Genomic DNA, 18,396 nt, shown 5'->3' with positions numbered 1-18,396 from the left:
CTGCGATCATAGGAAAAGTCAAATGAACCTTCTACCCTCTTCTCAGAATGGCCTTTCAGAAAAAGTAAATTCAATTCAGAAACTGAAAAGGGTTCGTTTTCCTCCAATACAACCCGAGCTTCATCCTTCGTTGGTAACGGGGCAAAAATTGCAGCAGTTTGACTGATGTGATGGATAGCTCGGCGCATTTCCCTGACCTAACGCAATCAGATTACTTTCCTTTCGGGACAAATTGAACATCGGCTTTATAAACCTCTTAAATTAAATTTATTGTATTGAAAAGACGTGAGTGTTTGGATCACGTACAATAAATATTTTGTAAGACTTACTGAAAGATGGTATACATTCAGTAAATGCAATATGTGATTCAATTTTGATTTCGGAACTGTAGACAATCGTCCACATATTTGCATATGAATTTCATATTAATGGTGTACTGTAATAGTACCGAGTTCAATAAATCTGTCATGATTAAGTCTACCACCACCCACCCATAACTATCTTTTTGTTGACATGTTTTTACTCATATTTAAAATTATCAATCATGTACGTGAAAGTTAGGATTTCCAAATACAATTCAATAGGGAGATTTTATTCCATATCCAAGAGATGGATTATCAACATATCTTTAAATTATTTATTTTTACATGATATAAATCATTCTTTTATCTATTTTAATAAAATGTACCAAAATTAAAAATTCATACAGTAGGTATAACAGCGTTTTAAATAACGGAACGGACCACTTAGTATCTACTGGACTAGGAACAAGTGTAATTTTATCAAGTGCCAAACAGTCCGATAAATCTCACAGGCAATGTTTAATATTGGTTCCATTCGTCACTTGAGTCGTTCCTTTTCCTTTCGCACTTCATGAAAGTTATGAACCCGTACCCTACGAACCGTGACCCTTTCACAAGAGATTATGAGCAATGGATCGAATATAGATAGACCTTGGGCATATGGCTGCCCTCCCACCGTTTTTCATTTTTTTTTTATTCTTCAAATCACTTTGTGTGCTAACATGAATTTCTAAGGTAATAATCTCATATTTGAAAGAAAAAAAACAATCTACTGTGTCCTTCGACAAACGAGAGTGTTACATTTAATTATATGCAATAAATAAAATATATTTTAAATTTATTTTTTAATTCTGAAGGGATAATATGTTATTCAATTGTATAACTTAAGAATAATAATACTTTATATTCACTAATTTCGTGGCCCGCTTGACCAATTAAATCATTACAATTAATTAAGGTTTTTAGTTGAGATGAAAAAAGTTAATGGCACGAGAGGGATTCGAACCCACGACCTTCGGCTATATACGCCGCTGCTCTACCACCTGAGCTATCGTGACCTTGATCCACTCGGACATCAACTCCCCATCTCAACCCCACTTTATGAGTTTTCCCTCCTTTTTGCCATTTTTCAAATGTCGTGTAATCGGTTTGGATTCTCGACGACAATTGAAATGGCGACGGAGAGCTTTAGTGAAGTATACTTCATTATATTCACTAATTTCGTGGCCCGCTTGACCAATTAAATCATTACAATTAATTAAGGCTTTTAGTTGAGATGAAAAAAAGTTAATGGCACGAGAGGGATTCGAACCCACGACCTTCGGCTATATACGCCGCTGCTCTACCACCTGAGCTATCGTGACCTTGATCCACTCGGACATCAACTCCCCATCTCAATCCCACTTTATGAGTTTTCCCTCCTTTTGCCATTTTTCAAATGTCGTGTAATCGGTTTGGATTCTCGACGACAATTGAATAATAATACTTGAACAATAAAATAATAATGTAAGTTGAACTTTAGTAATGTAAAAAATAAAAGGTCGAAAATGATGTTTCCGTACAAATACATTTGTCTCGGCCTGAGCCGGGTGTTGTGTAAAGACGATGAATCGTCGACAGCAGTCGGATAAAGACAAGAGCACATCCCTGTCTGTCTTTCTGACGGCCTTTAGTCTGACGAATTTCAGCTCATTGTCAGACATAAGTTCAACGTCTGGAGAAACAAACGGAATCAAAGGCAAAGAATATTACTTTTTAACAAACAAAATAATTTTTTAAATATTATTTATGTTTATTTATTTTACAGGTGAATTTTAAATAAAGCAACATATCGAAGTGATGTATAGTGAGAAGTGTATGAATGCATACATACACAAAATCACATATGAAGCATGAAAGAAGTAAACCGTCTTTGGCAGACAAGGTTTTTTTTCTTGGGGCTTTATGATAAGGATATTTTACCAAAATAAAAATCTATCATGTGAGGTTTTGCTTAACTGCCCTGGATAGGCGAAAGGCAGACAACACGAGAGGTTTTAATATGATTTTAACGAATCTGAGATTGGTCTTAAACGCTCATTTATTTAGTATATAGATGGCCCTAAGACCGAGTAAGTCAGGATCTATGGAAATTATCCAAGAACCAGAATTCATATGAGCCTTGTCTTTGGATAATGACAATAGCAGTTGAACATTGCCAGGAGATAAAAAGGCTGGGTACTGGTTGAACCTTCCCCCTTAATAGAAAAATGATAATTCATATGAAATTTTAAATCGAGGGTACGAGAGAGCCGATCCAAATTTGCCAAACTGCAACATAGAAAGATCGTGTAATTTGATTAACAGCATACACTTTCAGTTACCCAAGTCGGGTGTTTAAATAATAAACCGTCCTTAGAGACAATATCAAAAATTTACCTGGCTAATCTACCCCAGTTTCCCACACGTGCGGCTGATGTAATAACATTTAATGGCACATAATTCTCGTTGCTTGAACGAAGAGCATTTCTAAAACGGAGGAAAGCGAAGACAGTAGGCTATATAAGATAATAATATATGGCATAACAATATAGTCAAATGTGTTTTATTAGTATACATTTTTGTGCCCCCCCTTTTATGGTTGTATGAAAATAACCTCCAGCTTTACTGGATTAGAATAGTATTTTTTTTATTTTCCTTTCTTAATTGCTATCTATCAAGGAAAAATCTACAAAAAATCTAATAACTAAAAGCATGGAAAATATGAGCTTTTATTTGTAATTGGATTTAACGATGAACCCAAAGATCAAACTGACGGTAAACCTGGGTAAATGTGGTACAGTTTTCCAGCCTAAAATCATAGCGATTGAACACTGCGCCATAGAATTAAAAACGCTAGGAATACATTCCCGGAAGATTCTCTGACAGTCAGGCAGTACTAAGGGCCGTAGCCTCATGGGAAGTGAGGGCAAAGAGTGTTTGAAACTGCACGGAGACCAAGACGGAAATCATTGACACTAATGACCTAACCGTGGCATGGGTCCTGGGCATTCGGGGCATAGAGGCAACGAAAAGGTTGACATGTTGGTCAAAGAGAGGGGCAACATCGACTCTCTACGTCCTGAACTCTACTGTGGCTTGACATCCTGCCACAAAAGTGAATACATCTTAAAATGAATCCTTAACCCTGGTGGAACGATACCACAGGTATGGGGCACGCGAAAGATTCATAAAAGGCCATTCGCAAACTTTCAAAAAAATTACTTGAAGGCAACCGCAACCGAACCAGGATTCTGGTTGGATTCCTGACAGGGCATTGCCACTCAGAGTTTCTGTGAAGGTTCTTGCATCTAGGAGAAGAAAAACCGCAATAAAGATCCTACACTAAGGAGCCGCTGGCAAAGCTGTGGAGGCTGATTCACAATCTGTAACTGACCAGTGAGTTATAAAAAACATGGGAGCACAATAGATCTACTCAGGTCGAGGTGCAGTCGGCCTTCTGGCCTCCTCTTTTATCCCTCTCCCTATCCTCTTCTGTTCATGATACACGAAGAATCATTCCTACCTCAAAATCGGCATGCAAAGCCCAACATCTGATATCCAGAAATTTTATTAGAGCGAATAATATTGGACTAATTTTAATTCATTTTAATGTAATCAAATTATTAATTTAATTAATTATTTAATGCCGTCATATTTGGTAGTTGATTCAGTTCGAACCCATTGACCTTTGAACCACATTTCAAATCAATAAAACAAATATAAATTCAGCAGACATTTTTCTAAATCTAGTTGGGCCTAATTTTTCGGAATAATTTGAGTTTGATATCATAAGATCGTGAATGAAAATTTGTAAGAGCCATCATTCAATCCTCCATTAAACCTTCGATTTCTGAACATAGCTTGCTCTGGAAACTCAAGGGTAACCTCTTCATAAAATCCTCTATGTCCTTCTGGCACTTTCAAGTACTAATCGGAACATCCTTCTCCTTGTAATGATGTAGTGATCGAGGTTGCGGTCAAAGTTGGAGGTATTTTTTAATTCACAAACAATTCTGCCATATGATCGATACTCCATGCAATAAATTGTCCAAATGGACACACGAAAATTTCAAATATTTCTGTGAGAATAACAGCCACATGAACGAACTCTTATGAATTTCAAAATAAGATCATTTAATACAATATGGATTACGAAGAAGTTTTAGTAAGATTTGATGTAAAATCTTTATTCACGACAATACCTATGAACGTCATTTATTATTTAATTAGTAATAATTGGCCAAACATATGTATATATTGACCTGAAGATCCACTGAATTTATATTTGAACGTATTTAGTTTGGTCACCTCTAATGGGTTTTGGAAATAAGAGGACCACTTTTACACACAAATTTGCAATTATTACAAAGAAATTTATACAATTGGCCCTTTAATTATTTAGTGATTTCCACGAAAACTTAAAATTCACAATTGAACTGGAACATGAAAATAAATGACCCTATTTATATGTTTTAGTCATACGAGGGCCCTACAGCATTACCACAGATTTGTACAACAAAAACATATGTACTGATACTTTAACAAACGATCTGATACTTAGATTTTAAGTCTTGCCTTACTATTCTTTACTTACTATATATTAATCCATTTATGTTTAGTGGTCTAATTGACCATATTAATTATTTCAATTAGTTATTCTTTTTATGCTGGTTGAGAAGAGAGATGAAAAAGTTAGTGTCAGGAGCGTTATAAGCGTTTTATGGAGCTGATTTTATTCAACATACCCTTCACCTGGACGCAGTAACTCCCTGCTTTTTTATTAATTATCGGCACAATTACATAAAATTTCAAAAAATTTTGAACTCTTTCAAATCATTGGATGTTTTAGGATATAGACGATTTATGATAGTCAAATTCGACACTTTTTACAGCATCGTTAGAATTGAAGATTTACAAGGTAACTATACATATTTAGAAATCGTGAGATGCGGTCTGGTGTGATGNGATATACGCTGTCGTAACTGTTTGCTTCGTTGCTATTTCAGCCCTTCTTTCGTTAAAATAGCTCACGATCAATTTGAAAATGTTTTGAAGGATGCCCTTTCTTTTGAGCTCGTTTAACAATGTTGTCCATTCAACGGAGTCGAAGGCGCCTTGGATGTCGAAAAATATTCCCAAAACGTATTTATTTTTGATATTTTCAGTTACCTCGAATTACTTAAGGACAGCATTTTCAGTTGAAAGCCCCTTTCTCGTTCCATACTGTCTGGCTGATATTTCTCTTTCAAATATGGGGGCCAACCTCGAAAGTATAAGTTTTTCGAACACTTTCCCGAGAGCGGGCAGACAACAAATCGGTCTGTAAGAGCTCGAGTTTTCCCTCGGGTTGATTCCCGGTTTGAGTAGCATTTTGATGCGTGCTTTTTTCCACAATTTCGGAAAGTAGACGAGTCTTAAGCATTCGTTGAAGAGGCGGGTTAGTATTGGGAAGATTAATTCACTTTTCATTGTCATTTCATTTTCAGTTAAGTCATAACCCGGGACCTTCTTCTTTTTAAGGGAGTCAATCGCAGTTTTTATCTCATTAATCGACCAGGGGCGACTGTCCTGGTTGGATGGTGGTATTCTGGAATTGTCAATTAATGTTGAGTTTTTAATTTCCGATCTCTTAAAACAGCTTTTCAACAGTGCTTTTGTCGTTTCTTCGACCGTCAAGGTGTGTTTACCGTTCACTTTTATGGACTGTAGGGCATTTTCCACTTTTATTTTGCCCATCGCAACCTTGTACGCAATTCCCCACGGGTTGTCTTTCCCCTCGTTTTCGACGAAACTTTTCCAGCCTTCCGTTCTGCTTTTCCATATTGCATTGGAGTACAGTTTTTTCGCTGAATAGTAATCCGTTTTAATGGATTCCCTCAAGGCTGGGTCTCTTGTTCTTTGGTACTCTCTTCTTTTTCTGTTTGTTATAACTTTCAGGACTGTTAATTCCTCGGACCACCAAGGTTTCCCACTCTTTTTCCCTTTCTTTTTTTTTTTGGGATCGACTTCTCGCTTGCTTTTAGAATGACATTTGTGATAGCCCTTGCCATTTTATCGAGATCCGTCTGATTATTAGTTTCTTCGGATTCCAGGTCGTCCTCAATTATTAGTCCCTTAATCATTAACTGATAGCATTCCCTGTCGGCCCTTTTGATAGTAAATCTTTTTGTTTCCCATGTTGTTCGGTTGCTGTCCTCAATTTCTATTAGAATTACTCGGTGGTCGCTACTCTTCCAATCTTCCTTTATTTCCCAGTTCATTATATCATTTAGTAGGGGTCCAGTGGCCAAAGTAACGTCTATGTGGGAAACACCCCTTGCCGTTTTAAATGTTAGGGTGAGTGCTGGTTGTTGACACAGAAAAGGTTGTGCTCGTCCATAAAATCTAACAGTTTTTGCCCTTTTGCATCCGTTTTTTGTCTCCCCAAACTGTCGAGTGTGCATTCGCATCGATTGTGATAAGAACCCTTTTTCCCTTTAGTTCGTTCATAATTTTTGCCAGGTGATTAAGGTGTACGAGATAAAATTCTATTCCTTTGCTTACCAATTGTATACACACGAAATGCGTTGTTAACCGTTATCCTAGGTGAAGGACGTCGATTTTGTTGTTTGAAACAATTATTCCAGCCGCTATAGCTCCTCATTGTTTTCAGACATAAGGATTTTACTGGTTTGGCCAAATCCCGTGATTTTACCTCTTGTCGTCCACGGCTCCTGAACTGCGCAGACATCTATATTTTCTTGGCAAACTAAATGCGCTAATTCGTTCATTACCTGTTTTTCATGGTGTGCGTTGTGCTGCATTATTTTTAAAGTTTTTTTATTCCTTTCCATAGTCGGTTCGAGTAATGATTAATTCAACTGCTTTATTGTAGATCGGGCATGTTTTGTCAGTGAGGCTGTGATCTGCGTTTAGTTTTGCCCCCAGGCAGTTTATGCATTTAGGGGGCTCCTTTTCTTTTACCGGGCACAATTTGAAATCGTGTTTTTGGGCACAGTGCGAGCAGGAAGGGTCTTTTGTTTCGCAATTCGCTGCCATATGTCTGTAGACTTGGCACTTGTAGCATCTGGTTACATGTATGTAGTCTTGCACCCGGGACGAGGTCATATTTAGGTAAATCCTTCCTTCATTTAAGAGAGCTTTTCGAACGTTGGGCGTAACCTGGGTAACCCAGTTGTTAGTACTTCTATCTTTCCTTTCTGATTTGAAAAGTGGTACGAATTGCTCTGGTTGTTTGTTTAGGCCTTCCCAGTTGTAATGCCAAAACAATTTTTCTTGTTCTTCCTTTTCAGTTTCCTTTTGCACGTCATAAATTATGACCCTCGGTAATCTCTTTTTAGGTAAAGTAGTTTCCCAACCAGCGTTTTTAAGCGTTCGTGGTTAATTAATTTGTCTGCTTCTTTCTTAGATGCAGTTTGTATTGCTAGGCCGTTGTTTCTGATTTTTCTCATGTAAGTTACTTTGACAGGCTCTTTCATGCTTTCTACAATTTTACATATTTTGCTCTTTGACTGTGCGTACGTTTCTTCTGAGTCGGGGTTGGTCGGTGTTATTAGTACTACGTTCTCATTATTAGTACTATGTTGGCTTGATTTGGTGCACCGTAGCTGCATTTCTTTTAACTATCTCCGAACAATTTAGCTTTGTTTCGTTGAGCTTTAAGACTCGGTTTTCTTTTGTATTGTTGTTCATGAGCTTCATAAGGCTTTTCACCTCGCCTTTTAGTTCGGCATTTTCTAGAACGATTGCATTTATTTTGTTTAATATATCTAGGACAGCTGTTTGGGCTTGGTTAAAGGTCTCTTGATCAATAACTTTTCTATATGTCAGTTCGGTCATGATGGCTATGAGCGCGTGTTGGGGTCGATCTTAATTTTGTCGCATATATCATGTTTTTTCATCATTTTTACCCTTTAGAGGGATTTCCTCTAATTCGCCACCTCACGGAACCTCCAAAGGGTTATCCCGTCATTAAAATTAGCATGCAAAAATGTTAAAACAGTGAATATTATATATAAATAAATTAAAACTATATACAGTCTAATAATTCTGTCTTCAGGTTGTCCTTATTTTGGATTCGCTTGTTGTTGCATTTCGGAGTTAGCGTGGCGACGAGATAACGGCTCAGGGGGGCCGGCGAACTCGGCGATTGTCAATATAAAACTCTTACTTTTTCCGAAGAAAACACTTGCCGGAGTTACTTGACGTACACGGATTTCGATGCACAGGTTTTTAGTAATAAATTGTTTTTTATACACACTGGTTTTTAAAAATTTCTAATAGCCACGTAAACACGATGTTTATCGTTCCGTAACCTTCCCGAAGTAAAATATCACATGAGATTAATTTTGTAAAAACCATTGTCAGGATTCAAACTGGAAGTTTAAATATTTGACTGATAATCGGAAGATGTTTGTTCTTCGACTTCGGAAGAAAATCCATGTTCTGAACACACGTCCATCCTATATTTATTGCCTTAATCCCCTTTGTAGCCCGTTTAAGAAGTCCTGGAATAAAACGTCAGTGAGAAAGAACCGTCTGTACGTGTCGCGAGCGGTCGAGATAAACCGTTGAATACGAAATGATTCGGTTAAAGCCGAAGAGAGCTTTTTTCAAAACAAATGAAAAGAGTCTAAGCAGTCTACGTAAACAGCGGATTTCCATGCGAAATCGACAGCCAATTAATCATCGGCTACATCACACCCTAGAAGTAGTGACGTGCGTTACTCGAAAATATTCGATACCAGTACTCGATACAGGTATCGAAAGAAATATTCGATACCACTTAAGTATCGACAGAAATTATTCGATACTAACGAGTAAAAAACTTACTCATATGAGTACTTTTTCGTTTATTCATATATGATCAACTTACTATTGTGGACTTGGCTTAAAATACGCTCATGCGTTAAAATAATCGAGGAATTGCATTTTACATACAGCAGGTACAGTATATGGTAAGAACAGGGAAAAGCTGCCAACACATTTCAATGTAATTGATATTTCAATTTTTTTTTTTGGGGGGGGGGGTTATTGTGAAAAAAGGGCCAGAGGCGACGGTGGGAATCGAACCCTCGACCGCGGTGTGAAAGTCTCTCATGCTAACCACTCGGCTACCGCGGTCCCCATATTTCAATTTTAAAGTTACCGAGTTTTGAGAAAATTTATCAACGGGTGTTTCGTTTTCAAATGTTTGAAAAGGTAAGACGTATTCCCTCCCACTGTTTACAAGATGCTAACGATCCACATTTCTTAGTAAAATAACCTTATGACTTTCGTTTGGGAGGAAACATGATTAGGTACCTACCTACGAGAAGGAAAGAGAAAACATTTTATAAAAAATTACTAAAATTGAGATTGCGAGGTGCGACGTGGGAAAGAATTATGAGTTACCAGAAATATCAGCAGAGTTACCAACCACCAATTAAAAATCTAGATTAACTTTGTTGACATATGTCGCGAGTAGGCGAACTAGTCGGTAACTAGTCAATTCCCAGTTTGATGAGAGGTAAGTTTCGAACGGTAAATAACAAATCTTTTATTTCGTGAACACTAACGAAAAATCTATTTGAGAATATTTTCCGATGCTACAAAAAGTATTCGATACAGTACTTGTGTGGAATGAGAATATTCGATACCAAAAATACTCGGTATCGAAAGAAAATACTCGATACTTTACTCATATCGATTGGTATCGCACGCCACTACCTAGAAGAGAAAGACTAAGCCGCTTTTAAAGTGCCAACCGAGGCTTGTCATTTATCGAGAAAATTGTGTTTACCCCTTTCATAGGCCCATTCCACCAATGTCCGAAATTATTAAATACGATACGATGCTGAACATGCGATGGGTACTGCTATCCTATCCTCCAATTAAGATCCCGTCCTCTCACATCGCTCATCACCTGGCTCACCCAATCAAACTATAACCTTCACCAATAAGTAGCAAATAAAAATAAATGTGTATGAAGCTGAGAAATAATTTTATTTTATCAAATAAAGTAACTTTTCTCCAAAACTTAAGTCATTGTTAAAAATTAACGATTCACTATTTTAAAAAAACGCAGCTTCGAATTTATTGTACGCTATGAAAAAGAAAGCATAAAAAAAATTATTATGGAGCAAATTCATTTTTAAAAATTGGTACCGAAAAATGGCCATATCTTATATCAGTAGTTTGTTATGAAGCGTCAATTTTGATCGTTTGTCTAAGGGTTTTGGGAGTGTTTTGTAGCATCTGGTCAGTTTTGGGCTTGTATGGGGATTCCAAGTTAGTGTTTTGTCGATGTACTGCGCAAGATAGCGTACGTGGTTAAATAGAGGAAGGGATGTATGATGTAGGTATTGTTGTGGACGAGACCACACGACCCCCACCCAATCTGTACGTCCAGCGCATTTACAAAGAATGGTGGATAATGCTGTAAAAATCCTTTTCAGGAGAAGCAATTTTCTGATCGACATAATATTCGGAGAGGAGGGAAAACTCATAAGGTGGGGTTGAGATGGGGAGTTGATGTCCGAGTGGATCGAGGACACGATAGCTCAGGTGGTAGAGCAACGGCGTATCTAGCCGAAGGTCGTTGGTTCGAATCTCGCTCGTACCATTGACTTTTTTTCATCTCAACTAAAAACCTTAATTGATAAAACCTTAAATGATTTATTTTATATTTTTTTATGTTAGGGTAAAATTTGAATGAACAGAATCTTTAAAAAAGCTTCCAATAGAAAAGACCTGACTTGACATTTGATTTTTTGTTTGGGTGTTTTACAAAAATTTCAGGTAGTTTGTTTTTTACCTCTACTATTAGGTTGATTATACATAAGTGAAATCTGATATTTCATTTCAGTTTATATCTGTCAAGTGCCATTGGAACGTGATAATTGAACTCATAGATTTCAAAATTTTAATATGCTGCTATTGAGTTTTTACATAAACACGATAGCTTAGTAACTTTTTAAACTTATTAGTGATTATAACTGTTTTTTTGTTTTTTTAGTAAAATATTTAGACCATGACTGAAAAAGGGTTTGATTTTTGGATCTCGAGGGTTGGGGTTCAAAGTGGAGTTATTATTAAATTCTGCCAATGAGGCAGCTCTGAATCCGTCACATATCTAATGTATGGCACCCTCCTTTTAGTTGATTCTATACTTGTTCTTCTACTGAATTATTCATGGTCTCATGTTCTGTTACTCCGAAGCTCGGGTAGCTGCTTAACCAGTAAGACAATGAATTCCCTCTATCTTATGAAATTCTACCGAAAACTAGGACAAACATTGCCGTTAACACAATAGCTCTTACAGTACAATGGATCGTACCCGAACACTTTTTATTCGTTGGAACTGAGAAAAGACACAAACTATGTGAAGCTTCTTGTCCAAAATCAGCAAAATTGAGTTAGTTTTATCCAAAATAAACTATCGTTTTGTCTATATTCAAATTCTCGAAGCCATGTCTTATTGCCGTAAAAAAGTATTTGATCAGGTAGATTTGAGACAGAGTTTCGTTACCAACACCTGGTAACCTCAGTGTCAAAATCTCCCGAAACAAACCTGTAAGTCGTACTTGATAAAAACGAAAAGCCAGCCAGTTGCGAGAATGAGTCCAGACGTGTTCCTCGTCGGAAAGCCATTTTAGGGATTAAACCTTTCACCCCTGCGATACTACTATAATTACGTATTGGGCTCAAGGTTAAAATGAAAAATTGTACTCGAAATGAGATACGGCGATAAATGAAGAGAGCAAAGATGCGCTTGCCGAGGGGTATGAAAGCGGAAAATGGTTCCGGAGGAAGAGATTAAGTGTCAAAAGTTCCTATTTCCTCTCCTATCCCATATCCTATATTTTTGACATTACATTACCGCTTCCACCTTGCAGGTTATAGGACCGTTTATCATTTTGGCCTAATAAATGTAGGCTAATTCAACGGTACAGACCATGATATTAGATGATCAACGATACCCGGAAATGGGCCGCCTTTTGCACTAGATACAATTAGTTAATGTAAGTCGGAAAGGGATTTTACGGGGGGGGGAGGAAGGCCGAGGTGAATTTAAACCCGTCGACTTCCTCTTGCCTTTTTAGAGATCTAATAAGAAAAAGCCTCAATGAAATGAACAACAAAAACTCTTAACGAAATTAGAACTCTTTGAAATTTTTCCCAACGAACGGCCCAACAACCTATTCAATTTGAGGACGGATCTGAAAAAAGCTTTGTTCAAAAGAAAAAAATTAAGCTTTTTTAAACGAATACCCATAGATTTTCTTGGTTGATTTCTTTTATTTCAATTAAATTGCGTAATGAATAGTCTGACAAAAATCTTATTATGCTATTTCTAATCATTCAACATCTCTCAAAAAATGAAACATGTTGTTTGTAAAGGGTAGACTTGAGAACATTTACAATTTGTACGCCTGAAGAAACATGCAGTTAACATTTCGAATAATTAAAAGATTTTTTTAAACTTTTTTTCACATCCAGAAGCAACAGGATATTGTGACCAGAAGATACAATAATATATCAGTCGGCTTATAATAGCATTCAAAACTAATTTGAAAAGCTTCACAAAAATATACATTTTCATCAGTAGTAAATGACACCTTGCAACCTAATAAAAGTATATTTTGAGTAATTATTGACTGCAGGTTTATCATACAAGGTAAAATGTTACGATTTTGACGGACCTCGCATTTCTAGAAATATACTTGAAGGATTCTTACAGCGAGGCATTTTAGGCTCTCTCCTATACATCTTATTTATTTTCGACATCGAAGATTTTTTGTGAATACAATAGCGGATTCTGTAAAAGGGTAGCTTCCGTTGGAGGAACTAAAAATACATATCTAGTTATCTTTACTTATTTTCGAGGCATGACACTAATTCCGAGATATTTGGAGCTTTAAAAGTGGTTCAAATATTCCTTCGAAAGTTAAAAATCGCGTGTTCTGATGTATCGTGCCATGGTGAACTTGCAACAAGCCAATTCTCATGATGTTTGAAGAATCTAGCCTTTTATTCATTTTCTGTGTTAAAAAATACATAGCTACGAATTCGCGGTAAACAGTGCGGGAAGTGAACGATTTGCTGGTTTCCTAAAGGTGGTCATTCACGATCACTCCAAACGGAACCGCGCCAAGCCGTACAGCTCTATTTGGAGTGCCTGAAATTTGAGGGGGCATTCACGACCGCTCCACAGCCAGTCACTCCGAACGTCAACCTGTGAATTACCTTCTCAAAATGGATGACGATCTCTTGTGCTACGCTTCTGTTTATTTATATATTAAAAGCAAAAAATCGAAAAAGAAATGGTGTAAGAAGTGGCTCCTGAACAGAAGCCGTAATACCCACATCAATTTGATGAAAGAACTTTCCCTTGAACCCGCTGATTGGAGGAACTATTTAAGGATGGATGAAACGTCTTATTTATTCATTATATTTAGTGTCCTATTGACCAAATTACTTTCAATTATTTAATCTTTTTTGTAAGGTTTTGGTTGAAATGAAAAAGCTAATGCCACGAGCGGGATCTGAATCCATGGCCTTCGGCTAAATACGCCGCTGCTCTACCACTTGAGCTATCGTGACTTCGATCCTCTCCTACACCAAAAAATGGCAAAAAGAGAGAAAATTCGAAAGGTTGTAGGTTGAGATGGGGAGTTGGTGCCCGAGTGGATCGAACTATCGAAGTCAGTATAGCTCAAGTGGTTAGCGCAGCGGCGTATTTAACCGAATGTCGTGGATTCGAATCCCCTCGTGACACTATATTTTCATTTCAACCAAAACCTTAAAAAAAAAAAGATTAACGTCTTATTTATATTTACTCCAGCTTGTTACCCCGTTGATTAGAAAACAAAAGACAGTCATGAGAGAAATCATCACTCTACAGTTTTCCCATTCACGAACGCGCCATGCCGTCGTCTCGCCGTAGATATTTGGAGTGGCGCGATGGAGTTTGGACCGGCCGAATATTCGGCACAGCCGGGCACGCCAGTTCAGTTTTGCCATTGACGTGGTTTTTGGAACGGCGTCGCTCCGTTTGGACTGCTAGGAAGATCGTGAATGGCCACCTTTACAATTTTTTTTCCAAATTTCTTTTTCACTCATTATCTGTAATGTTGAAACGATTTTTTTAACATTCTCATATATAGAGGAAAAATAGGAAAATAATGGTGGAATATATTAGCCAGTGTAACCTCTTTTAAGATTTTCCAGGGCACAAGCATTGATGGCTATTTCCGCTTGAAAGACCGAAGTGTACTTCCCTTACGAGTTTGATTGCTAATGTTTTGGGCTTGTACAGAAAACGCCCGATCCGGTTCTTTCGCTTGTTTTGGGGCCATCTGTATACCATATCGTTGTATCTTATGCTCTCGTATATTCCTCCTCTCCTTTATAGACTGTAGAGACTTTGTAGCAAGTTGTGAAGAATGTTTCCGGGATCATATAATCAGTCCCCATTTGTAATAATGGGTGTCTGATTTTGTTGATTATGGTTGCATGCCCGAATTGTTTAATTGCTTCTGGAGCCTAAGTGAGCTTTTCCTAGCCTCTCCTTGTATGAATATTTCCAATTTTGGTTTAGCTGAGCTTCTAATGCATTTGTAGGGGTTGTTCTCAACAAGGTTATCACAAGGAGAGAGAGAGAGAGAGTGAGAGAGAGAGAGAGAGAGTGAGAGAGAGAGAGCGAGAGAGAAAGAGCGAGAGAGAAAGAGAGAGAGAAAGACAGAAAGAGAGAGAGAGAGCGAGAGAGAGAGAGCGAGAGAGAGAGAGAGAGCGAGAGAGAGAGAAAGAGAGAGCGAGAGAGAGAGAGTGAGAGAGAGAGAGCGAGAGAGAGACAGAAAGAGAGAGAGAGCGAGAGAGAGAGACAGAAAGTGAGAGAGAGAGAGAGAGAGAGAGAGAGAGAGAGAGTGACAGACGCGACTAGTCTGATATCCATAGCGGTTGAGATGGGAACCTATCCAACAGATAGGTGATCGATTATACTATCGTGATGGTTCAATTAGAACCGTTACACACTAAACGTTATTTATTGATTTTCTTTCTATCAAATACAGATATGGAGATACGAGATATAATGTATAGCATAGAAAGAGGTTTAAAACTTGGGGAACCAGTGGCCATGAAGTACAAAAGACCTTTTGTCGGCGTAAAATAAAAACAAAAATGCCTGTATGAATAGGTCCGGCACAGAAACAATAAGCGGACAGGAAAAATGGCCCTCTCTTAGATGTGATTTAAATAATGGTTATGAAAATAAATGTACTTATTTTTGGAACGTAAAACGGGACGTTTATCAAAGAGGGCCGGGGTGTTACACTCTTTTCCTGCAGAACAAGGCCATTTTAATATCATCGCGCTAAATACAATGTCGAAAGGAGACTGAATTAATTTAATGGACCGCATTAAATTTTATATTTTCTAAAATGATCGCCTCAAAGAAGTGATCCGGTGAATTGTCCTACACTTATTTTGTTTTCACCTCCAATTGACATCATTATCAATCGATAAACGAACGCTACAATACGTTTTTCTCCAACATTTATGCGATATATTTACATAAATTACAAGAACACAATGGACTGTTTGACATCGTTGATTGTATTTGATATTTACAAATACAATATTATTTTTATTTTGGTATTGTATTAAATTGTAATTTTTATTGTATTCAGCGTTAAATTGATTGCAATGCTCGAGTATATACAATGTTTTTGGTGATTCCATTTGGCATATATACACACAACAAATCCTTTCGTTTACTGGAGCTTGCATCTTATAATTGTCCACGAGAAAACCAAGGATTATCAAAATTCAAACCACATAATAGCAATGATTGAACTTGTGATTTGTTTATCATTACTACAAAATCCATTTCAATTGTAAACTGCAATCCTTTGAATTGGAAGGGCACTTCTGTTGGTATCACTGTTACGTGTTGTATCAGTACATCCTGTCCTTTGATTTTTACTCTAAATAAGAATATTAATATTATTCGACGAACAATATGTTTTCTATTTGGTGGCATTTTAAACAACAGCAAAATATAAATTTTACATCAGAGAGTCAAAAAGTCAGGGTGTAAGATTAAACAAAATTTAACAAAATCATCACAATTAATACTAACAGTAAAAAACTTACAGAACTAATATAAATACAAAAACTTACACAACTAAGATAATTTACTACTTCATTTTGATAAATAATAACATAACAATCGTTGATTTATATGTATAAGCTCAAATCCGCAGATGTTTTTGCATAAACGCACACATGTGCAGAATTGAGACTATTATTTTTCGCAGTCCATCAGCAACTTCAATTTCGAATTTACAGTAAATTACCGGCAGACGTCCAAACCCTGCGCGGTTGGGCTCGCGGAGCTGCAAACGGGTTATAGGTCATTTCATCCCGCAATCAGTTCCTTAAAAAACCATTCACGCTCTCCAGGTTATCTGTTGATTTGTATGTGTATTTTTTATTATAAACAGCTGTATAACCTAGGCGTTGCAAAGGGGATAGTATAAAGTTTTATTTTAAACATTATTTTGAGTATTGCAATTAATGGGGGTATATATAAATTAAATTTACATAATTTAAGTTTAAACATGTGCAAACTTTATTCATACCTTCGACAACCACAACTGGATGGAAGCTATAGTGCTGTGTAATACCTGAACTTAAATGCAATATGATCAAATTTTACTAATAATTTAATAAATTTATTTGCATGCGTAATCGACTGTCACGCTTTTCATTTTGATCACAACAGGGCATGATCTTAATTCACTGATTCTTACTCGACTTGCTTCATTTCGTGGTTCGTGATGTTGTGATGATTTAGTAGTAGGTGAGTGTGACATTCGATAACTATTTTCTTCATTTCATTTTGCTGTTTCTTTTTCTGCTTTATTTTGTCTTTCATCTCGTATTCACTTGGCAACATATGTCTTCGACCAATATTTTGTCGTTTTCGTGGCATTTTAATCATCAACAAAATACAGTTCCAAACGCTACAACAGCAGAGGCAAAAATTAAGATGATAAGGCTAAACATAATTCATAATAAAGCAAAATCATCTCATTTAATTACAAAACATTGAAAAACTGAACATTTCGGAACTTCACAACTTCACATTTTATAAAATTCAGAATGTTAATTGGCAGAACGACAGAACTACGTATCACATTTAACTAACCGAGTTCGGTAAAACAATGTTTATAATTGTTCATCTATACAAACCTGTAAAACAAAATCTGTTTCTGTAGTCTTTCTCATTATACACTAAATAAACGTTCACTTGGAGCACTATTTCCAATTCTGATGGTTTGGCTTAGAGGAACGGCCTTCGGCCACGCCACATGCCTGTAGTTCGTTCTCCTACCTACACCACTGCTGCCTATAGTAAAGATACAAGTGAAGTTTGTACCTTCCTATCTTTATATCAGCGAAACCAATTCTGTAATTTTTGCGACTATAGTGTAGTTGTTGCGTCTATTGGCTGTTCGCCCCTCCAAATCGAAATTTGAAAGACGCGGAAAACGTGTATCATACGGAGAGCCGAAGACCCGAGAAAACAGATGGGAAATTTCTGAAATTTCTCTTTTTTGTAAATTCTGACGACTATTATTTATATGCCCATTTTATATTCTCTAGACCCGCCCGGCACTACTTGCAAAGTGACATAGTTTCATCGAAATCGGTTCAGTAGTTTTCGTTTTTATCTTAAACATACATACGAACATTAATTTATATATATAATTTATTATTTCACTATAGATTCAATTGTCGTTTTTGCGTCCATTTCATTTTAATCCGGTATATGTATATATACTGACCGGCAAAAAGTTCCACCCATTTGATTTTTTTTCATTTTCTCCATAAAAGAGAACCCTGCTCTTAATTTATCTCATTGTTTTTGCCAATAAATATTTGTTTATGCTATGTTTTAAATTAGGAATATCAGTTTCAAGTAAACAGACTTAATCTTTAATCCAAAACAAGGATAAATGATTTTTAAATGTTTGCTTTTTAAGAATTTAAAATGTTTATTCAGTTTCATTTGAATTCTGAAGCA

At 36.7% G+C, this 18,396-nt stretch overlaps 1 protein-coding gene and 2 non-coding genes across 3 annotated transcripts in view; 1 reads left to right on the top strand and 2 right to left on the bottom strand.

Moving 5' to 3' along the window:
* The window catches only part of LOC106666856 (fat-like cadherin-related tumor suppressor homolog), a 153,194-nt gene that overhangs the window by 67,594 nt on the left and 67,204 nt on the right, over positions 1–18,396 (top strand). The window lies entirely within an intron of this gene.
* Trnay-aua lies at positions 1,288–1,360 on the bottom strand. Its single transcript has one exon. It is a non-coding gene; the product is annotated as a tRNA-Tyr (tRNA).
* Positions 1,594–1,666, bottom strand: Trnay-aua. The gene has a single exon. It is a non-coding gene; the product is annotated as a tRNA-Tyr (tRNA).

This window comes from Cimex lectularius, unplaced genomic scaffold (genome assembly GCF_000648675.2).
Source record: "Cimex lectularius strain Harlan isolate CLEC.00 unplaced genomic scaffold, Clec_2.1 scaffold394, whole genome shotgun sequence".
NCBI classification, from domain to species: Eukaryota; Metazoa; Arthropoda; class Insecta; order Hemiptera; family Cimicidae; genus Cimex; species Cimex lectularius.
Note: the sequence above shows the minus strand (reverse complement) of the source record. Positions and strands in the feature narration are given on the sequence as shown.